At 38.9% G+C, this 11,092-nt stretch overlaps 1 long non-coding RNA gene across 1 annotated transcript in view; it reads right to left on the bottom strand.

Annotated features, from left to right (window-relative positions):
• The window catches only part of LOC119058030 (uncharacterized), a 31,398-nt gene continuing 20,306 nt past the window's right edge, over positions 1-11,092 (bottom strand). Inside the window, exons 3-4 of the long non-coding RNA XR_005084182.2 lie at positions 2,745-2,964; positions 1-1,705 (exon numbers count right to left, since the gene is read on the bottom strand). This is a non-coding gene — a long non-coding RNA (uncharacterized LOC119058030). The remainder of the gene's footprint in view (positions 1,706-2,744; positions 2,965-11,092) is intronic.

Genomic DNA, 11,092 nt, shown 5'->3' with positions numbered 1-11,092 from the left:
AGTGAAACAGGGAAAGGTTTAGCATAGAAGAAGCGACAGGAGAACCTGTAACAGGGTGCAGCCAAGGGGGGAGACCCAAATAGGGATTTGTAATGGGGTTCAGAACTCAGGTTGTTCAGGAAATATTAGAGAAAAAATATATATAATGTCCTCACCCCCACCAGTCTGAGCTGTGGTGTGAAATGCAGGGAGCAAGGCCATCGAGAGCTGTTTTGTACAGCAACAGCTTTTCAGCTAACCTCTGGCATAGTCATTTAACATACTCATATCTTTTGAACTATAAGACACACTTTTCCCCAAAAAATTTGGGAGGAAAATAAGGGTGCATCTTATAGTCAAGTGTAGCTTACCTGGCTCACTGTGGGGTAGGGGGAGACAACCTATGTTATTTATGTTATTAAATATTGTACCACATTTTTGCTTCATTTTTCCCCCTATTTTCCTCTTCTAAAACCTAGTTGTTTATGGTCTGAAAAATTCAGTATCTATAACCTTTAACTGGTTTCATAGATATGTTAAATAGCTGTGGTCTTGCTTTGAGCCTGGGGGATGGGAGTGACTTCAACACAGGATGCAACTGGGAAGCAACTCACCCTGGTTACGGCGCCTTTGTGAGAGGTTGGAGATGATTGGCTCCATGCCATGGGACCATGCCTGCCTGGACTTATTATGGCAGCCCAGTCACACTGAAAGAATACAGGAATGCTGGCAGGTGTAAACTGATTGTGAAATGGGGCTGCAAAGGCAGATTGCTACAGGGATTTAAAAAACCCAGGTGTGGCAGCCGTACCAGATTGGGACCACCTGGCTTTGGGTTGCTCCTTTTTGCCACATGGCTTAGGAAGCAGGAGAGACTTTGACTGGAAAAAAAGGGATGAAAAGACTCTTGCTGGTGGGCCATGAGAAGGTGCCACATGGTTTTGGATTAACTGGAGATCACAGCGGCCACACAGCTGATGGTGCCGGGAGCCTGAATCGCGAACTTCCTCTTCTTTTCCTGAGATGTGGTACCCTAAACTGGGCAGAGGGAGAAGAAAGGACTGTGTGCACTGCGGGTATTTTAAAGGACTTTAGTATTTTAATGACGATATTAAGTTATTACTCTAAGTCTGTATAACTTTTGAACAAATGATTCCTTTCCTTTTCACCAGTCTCTGGCACTGAGAGACATCTTTCCCCTGGTGGTGGGCAAAGCGAACCTAGTATGGTGGAGGGGAACCCCCAGAGAATAATTGGGGGTCCTTTTGATAATAGTACATCGTTTGCCCCCACCGCAGGTCTGTTCTGTAAAAAGCCTAAGCTGGGCTGCCTTAGCTCACTGGGAAGTCTGAGAAAAGAGGGGCCTTGGGGACAGGTTCAGGGGATCCGCCTTAGACAAGCTGCCAGCTGCCCATTGCCTTAGAGGTTAGGAGACACATGCCTGTGAAGAAAGAAGTGAGGGGAGAAGAAGGGAAAGAAAATGGTGCAGCCTGCTCCACAGAGGGAGAGTGTGCACTGGGTCCTTTGTTTTGAGGCTTTCATCTCTTGCGGGAAGGAATCTTGGGGGAAGTCTCAGGGGAGATTTTCAGCAGAATAGTCATCATTTTTCCAGGTGTGTCCTTTTAGGGTTGTGGTCTTTACTGATTGGTCAGTGCCAAGGCAGGGAGTCTGCAGATGTTGACATCGGTTCTGGCATCTTCCACCTGGTTTTACTGCTTTTCTGGCTCTGGAGATGAAATACAACCAACCAAGGCCTAGATGTTATCTCCAGGGAGGAAAGGTTATTCTTGGAGGGAGATCCTCATTTTCCCAGTTTTCCCCCTGCCCGGGAACTGGAGCCTTCCCTTCCGGCCCTGGTTACCATCTGTATCTGGCTGTGCATTGCTCAGCCATTGTGCTCATCTACCTGTCTTAATTTACCTATTGCACTTGCCCAGGAATTTTCCTAGCTTCTCACTATCCTATCCCAACATTGAGTAAATAAGTTTTCTCTAGAAAAGTTTGTTTAAATGACAGCAAAAGAAGAACATTTGAATTAAAATTTTCTCAAAATGGGAAGAAATGTGAAGGCCTATGTATGGTGGTCTTTATTGTTCATTTTTTGAAAATTGGACCTTCATATCTAATAAAAAAATTAAATGTAGGGTTAAAGTTTCCTTTGTGACAATGTGTTTATTCCACTGTGTTTATTCCACTGTTTTGTCTCAACTCAGGTGGTGTCTCTAATCAGAGCCCATCTTTGCTAACCATCCACTGCCATGGTCATCACTTGGTGCCCTCACATCTCAGAGCCTGAAGTACATCCGAGCTTGTGCACTCTAGGCCCATCCTCTGCTGCCGACAAGTGTTCACGTAGGAGTGGAGGGGAAAAAAAAAACATTAAAAAACTTGGAATCCTAAAATTAAGTAGATAATCCTCTAACAAGAACTGAGTTTTGTTTTGCATTATTTTCAAAATTTGCCTAAAAATAAGGTCTGCAAATTTTCTCATCTTCCAAATGCATCACCTTTGGTTGTTTGAAGCTAAAAAAAACTTGTCTGTATTTCCCTGAGACCATAAACAAGAGAAGGAGATTGTAGAATCTGTGTCTTTCAGGTTCCCTACTGCTGCCTGCTCTGTAACAGTGTATTATCTCATTCTGTTCATGAACTTAAATATGAGCAAGATTTGGGAGGAGAAGGGGATTCCAAAGTGCTGTTTCTACATGGAAGTGGGATGTCACTGACTATACTACACATTAAACTCCAGGGAGGCAGGAGCACACCTGGTTCCACCAGGGCCCGGGCAGGTGGGCCGCTTGCTGTGTTCTCCTTCACCGTTGTTGCTTTGCAGTGGCTCATAGCATGTCAGCAGGAGTGGGCACCACAGGAGATGAATCCGCTCATTCGTGAGGATTCCTGGGTGATTCTGACAGCAGCCCTGGTCCTTGCAGCTCATGAACGAGGAAACATAACATTTCTGTATTCAGCCAAGCTATCATTTATCTACAAGAAATAGAAGGATAGTCTTACCTAAGCAGGAAGCCAGACATAGACCAAGTAGATATACCTTCTGAAAAAAAGAATAATTTCTACAAACTAAATCTTTTAAAGGACTCAAAGAAATATTAAGAGGCACAAAACTAGTTAAATAGAATCATCAACATTGTTCTTAGTATGGATCTATAAATATGATGACAGGACTAATTCTTAACTGAAGCATAGAATATGAAAAATAATAAATTTCATATAAAATAATAGATCATATCAGTTCATCCCCAGCTAGGAAGTTGGGGATGAAGTAAAGAAAAAATTATGCTTGTATTACATAGGGGATAAGTAGCTAACACTTGTTCTTGACACCATAAATGAAGAGGAAATACTATCCTATACTAGTATAAAATTGAAATATGCAACTTCACAATTAGGACAATCCAAAGAGAAAAACCACTTGGCCCATATAACAAAAGAGAAGTGAGAGAAGGAAGAGCAAAGATGCTTCCTATCTCTTGCTGGAAACAGCATTGCAAAGTAGGAATGGAGTTAGTCTCGCACAGTGCTGAGTTCCAGCCCTCTTTCAGGTTGGAGCACACATGTCCTTGGTGGAGGGCCTAGGGAGTTCTTTGGGGTCTGCCTTACAAGAGCACTAATCTCATTCATGAGTGTTCCATCCTCATGACCAGTACCCCTCACTCTCCAAGGATTCATCTGCTAATACCATCATCACCTTTGGAGGTTAGGATTTCAATATGAATGGCTGCAAGGGGTAGGGGAAGGAATGGGACATAAAAATTCAGACCACTGAAGACACTATAAAGAGAGTGAAAAGACAGCTCACAGAATGAAGAAAATATTTGTAAATCATATGTCTGACAAGGTGCAAATTCCATGCAGAATATATTAAGACATTTGCAACTTAACAATAGAAAGGCAACCCAATTTAAAAATGGGTAAAGGACTTAAATAGACATTTCTTCACAAAAGATATTCATAATTTATCTGGGAAATGCAAATCAAACTTACTTCTCACCTCCTAGGGTGGCTTTAATAATTTTTTAAAAAGTGTTTATGAGAATGTAACTTAGAGAAATCAGAACTCTTGTACACTGCTGGTGGAAATGTAAAATTGTGCAGCCACTACAAAAATGGTAAGACACCTACACTCTAAAACTATTTTGCAGCAATCACAAAGATGTGATTTGATCCGATATTCAGTCTCCTGGATGGACGTGATATTGATTCAAAAAACAATTTGCAAAGAAGCCTGTAGAGTTTGTTCTCGACTGGAAAAATGACGAATTTGAAGGAGGTATTCTATATTCATGTGTGTGTTTAAATGCACTTGGAAAAAGTGGAGTTACATGAGATGGGTGAAAGTGGCAAAAATAGTTGGTATTCTAAGTGATACATATATTCTAAGCTTATGTTATTAAATTACTAAAAACAAATAAACTCAAATAAGGATAGAACCAAAGAGTGAAAGTTAACCTGTACAAAAATAAACATACATTATTTTTTAGCAAATCATGGGTAAATTTTTCTGTCAATATTATAGGAAAATGAAGCAACCAGACACCGAGGGATTCTGGAGTACGAGGTTTATTATTAATGTGCACGGGCCCATAGGAGTCAGTATCCAAATTCTGAACCCCAAACAAAGGATTCTTGGGGTTTATATAGCCTACGGGGTCTTCCTGTCTGTGTAGCAAAGTGAGATACAGGAATTTGGTAATTAGTTCTATCTATAGGGCAGAAGCAGAGTACAAAGGCTAAATGTGAAAATTACTTCTATCAGTGGGGGTTCTAGCCTCAGTCCTTGTGACTATCCTGCTGTTTGCTTTTCCCAGACGGCCTTATCATTCTCCCAGAGCGCCCGGGGTTTTGGGTGAACAAAGGTTTTCCAAAGCTTCCCACATCATCAAGAGACAGATAATAAAACAGAGGGGTACATTTATCTCTACAACTAGTGTGTTTGTATTTGTAAATTCTACACAAAAATTATAATTTCTCCAATTTGGGGGGGAAATATCCAGAAGAGGGATTTGAGGGTCCCATGGTAGCTTTATTCTTAATTTTTTGAGGAAATTCTATACTGTTTTTCACATGGCTGCACCAATTTACGTTCCCACCACCAGAGCACAAGGGCTCCCTTTCTCCATATCCTCTCCAACATTGATTTCTTGCCTTATTAATAGATTTCAAGTGGTGAGTACACCATAGCATATACAAGAAGTAATAAAGTAATAAAGTAAATTTATATAATGTTAACCAATGTTATGTCAATAAGTTTCTTTTTAAAGGGAGAGAGACATAGAAAATACACAGGTGGCCAAAAGTAGGTTTACAGTTCATATGGAAAAAGACATGCAGGTTATGGTTATTACAGTGGTTTTATGAACTCAAAAGAATGTGAGTTACATTCACAGTGCATTTAGGTATACTTGATAGAGAGAAATCTGATCAGATCACTGGGGAGAAGTAGGGAGGGGCTGTAGGAGCAGTTTGCCAAGGCAACGGTAAACACTCTAGGAATGGATTGGCCGAGAAGCTGAATGCCTCCAGAGCACATGGAATTATAGGTAAGGTGATTTGAGATAACAGAAGGGCTCTCAAAAGGGTTGGTGCGGGCTCTCTCTGTCTTTCCAGCTCCCTCCTTTCTTGAGGGTGCCTGGATGATCATACTGTAGCTGCCTGCGTTTCCCAGTGGATGGTATTTTGGATGGGAAGGAACTCCAGGCACAGCCCAGAGTCAGGCTGGCCTGGCAGAGGGTGGCGAGGCTATTCTTCTTTGGATGTTCTAGAGGGGACGACCTCTGAGGCAGAAGCCTGCCATTTTTCCAAAATTGTGTGGCTTTTATATCTTATGTTGTTTTAACTGGTAAACTATCTCAATGGCAGGGGAGTCAAACTCATATCAGCCACAACCAGGAGCCACATCAGCCTTACGGTTGCCTTCAAAGGACTGGACGTAAATTTAGGATTGTATAAATGTAACTATTCCTTAACAGTTCAGAGAGAGTTCGGTGCTGCCGCAGGGTAGAAGCAAAGTGTCAGGCTGAATAAAACAAGACGGGGCTGGATTCAGCCTCACAGCCTTGTGTTTGCCACCTGTGCCCTATAGAAATAATATAATAATTAACATGAACAGAGGGAAATGATGGGGGAACTCAGGTGTTTAGCCTTCATTGATAGGTTTAAGCGGTTAAAGCTGTAAGTAAACAGTTAAAGATATTAGCCTTCATTGATAGGTACAAATGACTCATGTATGTGGAAAGCTGTTATTCCAAAATTGTGAAGCTTTTAAATAAAGACTCCTTTCTTTTATCAGCAAACCTTTGCCTCTGGAATTTTGCCCAGAGGGTGGCAGTGGGCAGCAGGGCCCCACTCGGCTATTTGGTAACACAATCTTGTAAGCCTTCAAATTGCCGGCCTTCATTAATTATAACATAAGAATAAACTGTGTTTTATGTACTCACAGGTATAAACCTACTTTTGCTCGGCCCTGTATTTTCAGCTTTGTGGGCCATACAATCTGTATTGTTACTACCCTGCAGTTGCGTGGTGGGAAGTAGCTCCAGACAACAGATAAACGAATGTCTGACTGTGTTCCAATAAAACTTTACAAATACAGGCTGTAGGATTTATTGGATCTGAGGATTTATGCCTAGTCAGAATAATTTTTCAAAGTCAGAGAAATTGTAAAAAGAAATAAAAAGATACATGGGTAAAATAATAACAGTTGGAGACTTCATATTGGGCAAATAAAGATAAAAAATGAAATGTTGAGGAATAAGTTTGCTTTGATAGGTGTGTTGAACTTTGTACCTTATAGAAAATGTAAAATTTTGCCCTTGTTGGTGTGGCTCAATAAATTGAGTGCCAGCCTCAATCAAACCAAAGGGTTGTTGGTTTGATTCCCAGTCAGGACACATGCCTGGGTTGTGGGCCAGGTCCCCAGTTAGGGGTGCATGAGAGGCAATCACATATTGATGTTTCTCTCCCTCTCTTTCTCCTTCCTTTTCATTTCTCTCTAAAAAATATAAATAAATAAAAATCTTTTAAAAAATACGAAATTTCTCTCCAGGAACCATTTATAAAAATTTATGCCATATTACTCCATAGAGGGTAGCTCAATACATATGAACACAGGAGAAGTCAAAATAGCTATAAATTCTCATCATAATATAATAATACTAGCCCTGGCTGGCGTAACTCAGTGGATTGAGTGTGGGCCTGCAAACCAAAGGATCACGATTCAATTCCCAATCAGGGCACATGCCTGGGTTGCAGGCCAGTTCCCAGCGGGGGATGCACGAGAGGCAACCACACATTGATATTTCTCTCCCTCTCTCCTTCCCTTCCCCTTTAAAGATAAATAAATAAAATCTTTTTAAAAAAGAAGAAAAAGGAGAATATTTAAAAAATAATATAATAACACTAGAAATTAATAAGTAAAGAACAAATTAAAAATTCAAATGAAGGTTAAATTTTTTATTTAAAAGAAAATTTCATGTTATAGAGATTTCAGTTATCTTTCAATTAGTATGCATATCTAATGCAATTCTAATCAGAGGTCCAATGGCACTTTTTTTCATTTAACAAGATAATTGTAAATGTCATGAGACTGACCAACAGCATTCTATAAAATAGTTACAACAGGGGTGTTTAATACCAGAATATATTACAAAAGAAAGTGGTGTTGAAATTTGTTTAAAAGAATAAAATATCAATAATTGACATAATGCAGGAATAGAGACACAGATCCAGAGAGCGAGATACAGAGCCCAAGAAACAGTACAATTTGGGGGAAGATTTTGGGCAGTAATAACATTTCAAGGCATGGAAAACTGGCATTATTTAATAATAAGGCAACTATCTGAAAAAGGGAAGCTATAGCCCTGACTCATATTAACCAAAGCAAAGTCCACATGGGTTAAAGATTAAATATTTAAAAACGATAAAGGAACTAGGTAAGTATATAAACAGATCTTTGATTTAAGACCCCTATAGGCATATATTAAGGGGAAAATCTACTGTAGACAAGATTGACAAAACTAAATAACAAAAAAACCTTTGTGCATATAAAAATAATTTAAAGACAAAAAACAAATGGGAAAAATGTAAAAACTGCTCTTATATAACAAAAATTACACCCCAATTTGAAAAATGGTACAGTTACTATTGAATAATTTACAAAAAATGAAAATAGATAAAACTGCTGAAAAAATCAGCTTCACTTGTAATATGAGAAAATACATACTTTAAAATAAAAATGGATGCCACATTTGCCTATTAGATTGACAAACTGACAAAAGCTAGGAGTAGTAGGGGCTTAGAAAACAAATGCTCTGCCATGACTTACTAGTAGATCATAGTAAAAGTTTTCTAGAAGGTAATTTGGCAATTTATTCCAAAAGACTTAAAATTTCTGTGGTTCAGTGGGTTGGGCATTATCCCACAAACTGAGACATTGATAGTTTGATCCAGGTCAGGGCCTGGGTTGTGGCCCAGGGCCCCTGTTGGAGTGTGTGAGAGGCAAGCAATTGATGTTTCTCTTGCACATTGATGGTTTCTCTCCCTCTGTTTCTCCCTTCCTTCCCCTCTCTCTAATAAATAAATAAGTAAATAAATAAATTATTTTTAAAATAGAACTGCATAGCCTTTTGTCCAAATCTATGAAGCTTCTATCTGGGTAGTCATTAAAATCTGAATCATAAGGCTTTCTTTAATGTCTTTGAAGTCAGTGAAGTTTCTATCTCATTTCTTTTCATGTGTATTAAGGTGTTCTTTCTAGTGTTTTCTTCTAGAAAGATGAGAAACCACTTCAATTTCCAACAATAGGAAATAGGTAGATTATGGTTCATCCAAGTAAAGCCTCATACAGGCACAATAAATAATGTGGGGAGTAATATAGAGTAATGAGGAAGTTTTTCACAATATAGTTCACAATTATCAAAGATAATACTAAGTGAAATGAGTCAGAAAAAGTAAAGAACCATATGATTGCACTTATATGTGGAATATAAAATAAAGTGACAAATAAATAAGGCAAACAAACAAAAGACGCAGACAATATGGTGGTCACCAAAGGAAAAGAGGACAAGGGGTATTGAAGTGTGGAGTGGGACAAGTGTATGGTGATTGAAGGAGATTTTACTTTGGACATTGACCACATAATGCTATATGCAGGTAATGTATTATAGAATTATACACTTGAAACCTGTATAACTTTATTACCCAATATCACCCCAATAAATTTAATTTAAAAAGATAAACCTGAATTTAAAATGAAAAAAATTATAAAACAAGTACATATGAGTTTAAACATTAGTGAAATAAGCAAGTCAGTGAAAGATAAATAGCATATTATCTCACTTATAATGGAATCCAATGAATAAAATAAACTAACAAATAAAATAGAAGCAGAGGCATAGATACATGGAAGAGACTGACAGAGCTAAAAGGGGAGTGTGGGGGTAGGTGGGGACTGGCTGAAAGAAAGTGAGGGGATTAGTCAGAGAACACACAGGAATGACCCATGGACGTGGCCAGTAGTGCAGGGATTAACTGTGGGAATTGGGGGCGGGCTGGGTGGAGGGGGCAAAAGGGAAAAATTGGGATAACTATAATAGCATAAGCAATAAAATATTTGTTTTAAAAATATAAAATAAATGAATAAAATAAAAATCAACAATAAATAAATGAACTATAGGTGAAGTTTGAAGAGGTTAAAATTTTAATCATCCTCTTAGGAAAGAAACTGCATTTGTTTGAGAAACTACTTGGGGGAAAAGTAGAGACTAAAAAGGAGTAGGACAATTCTGTTACAGGTAAGTATAAGGTATTTATTACTCTGATGATGGGAGCTCAGGGAAAGAGGCACCAAAAATATGGCCAGAGATGCTCTTTAAAATGTGACCCACTCCAAATATTTAGTAAAGGTAATAAAGTCATAAAATAATTGGATGTGACTGGAATTTTTACTGAAATCCCCAAAGGGCTTGGGCTTTGTGGATGAATATTTTATGTAGAACCCTGGACCACAGAGGCATAGAAACAGAGAGAAATACAAGGAAATAAGCCTTAAGAAATTTGAGAACTCATGGCTGCTAGACAGGGGTTGCTGAGGACAGCTGGGAATCTGTACTTAACAGGTGTGAAAGTGTGCTCCAGTTTAACCAGCTCTCTGTTGTAAAGGGAAGTGAGCCCAGTTGACCTCTGGGTTACATGTTTATTTTTAGATTAAAAAGATGGATTCATAGAAAAATATTAACTGTGATGGCACTATAGAATTATGGATGGTGATATTTTTAGTCTTTGAGTAATTTATGACTTCTAAATATGTCTACAATAAATAAATATTAACTATCTCAACCTATATAAAATTCTGTGGGGGCAACTTTCCTTGCAAATCCCCCCGTGTGCCACAGATGAGAGTAGGTATGCGTCCATGGTGACATGGCTCGAAGCCTCTGGATCATGAAGGAGGTCCTGAATCCATTGGGTCCCTGTTCCTGGTGCCAGATGTGGGAGCAACTTTCCTCACAGGTCCCCCCATGTGCCTGTGGAAGGGCAGATAAAGTGCTTCCCAGATAAGGCCAAGTTAAAGGAGTTCATCATCACCAAGTCCTTATTATATAAAATGTTAAAGGGACTTGTCTAAGGAAAAGAAGATAAAAAATATGAACAGTAAAATGACAGCAAACTCACAATCATTAACGAACACACCTAAAAGAAAAACAAAAGCAAACTAAGCAAACAACAAGAACTAGAAAAGGAACAGAAACACAGAAATGGAAATCATATGGAGGGTTATCAACAGGGGAGTGGGAAGGGGAGAGAGAGGGAAAAGGTATAGAGAATAAGTAGCATGGATGGTAGGTAGAAAATGGAAAGGGGGAAGGTAAGAATAATATAGAAAATGCAGAAACCAAAGAACTTATATATACAACCCATGGACATGAATTAAAGGGGGGGAATGTGGGTTGGAGGGAGTGTGCAGGGTGGAGGGGAGTGAAGGGGGAAAATACGACAACTGTAATAGCATAATCAATAACATATTTTTTAAAAAACAGTTAATAATAAGTAAAATTCAATTGCTACCTCATATAAAAGTGACTCAATATGTCCACAA

The sequence above is a fragment of the Artibeus jamaicensis genome, unplaced genomic scaffold, assembly GCF_021234435.1.
Source record: "Artibeus jamaicensis isolate MK-2021 breed Jamaican fruit bat unplaced genomic scaffold, CSHL_Jam_final contig_475, whole genome shotgun sequence".
Taxonomy (NCBI): Eukaryota; Metazoa; Chordata; class Mammalia; order Chiroptera; family Phyllostomidae; genus Artibeus; species Artibeus jamaicensis.
The sequence above is the reverse complement of the archived record's forward strand: the minus strand, read 5'-3'. Positions and strand labels throughout refer to the sequence as shown.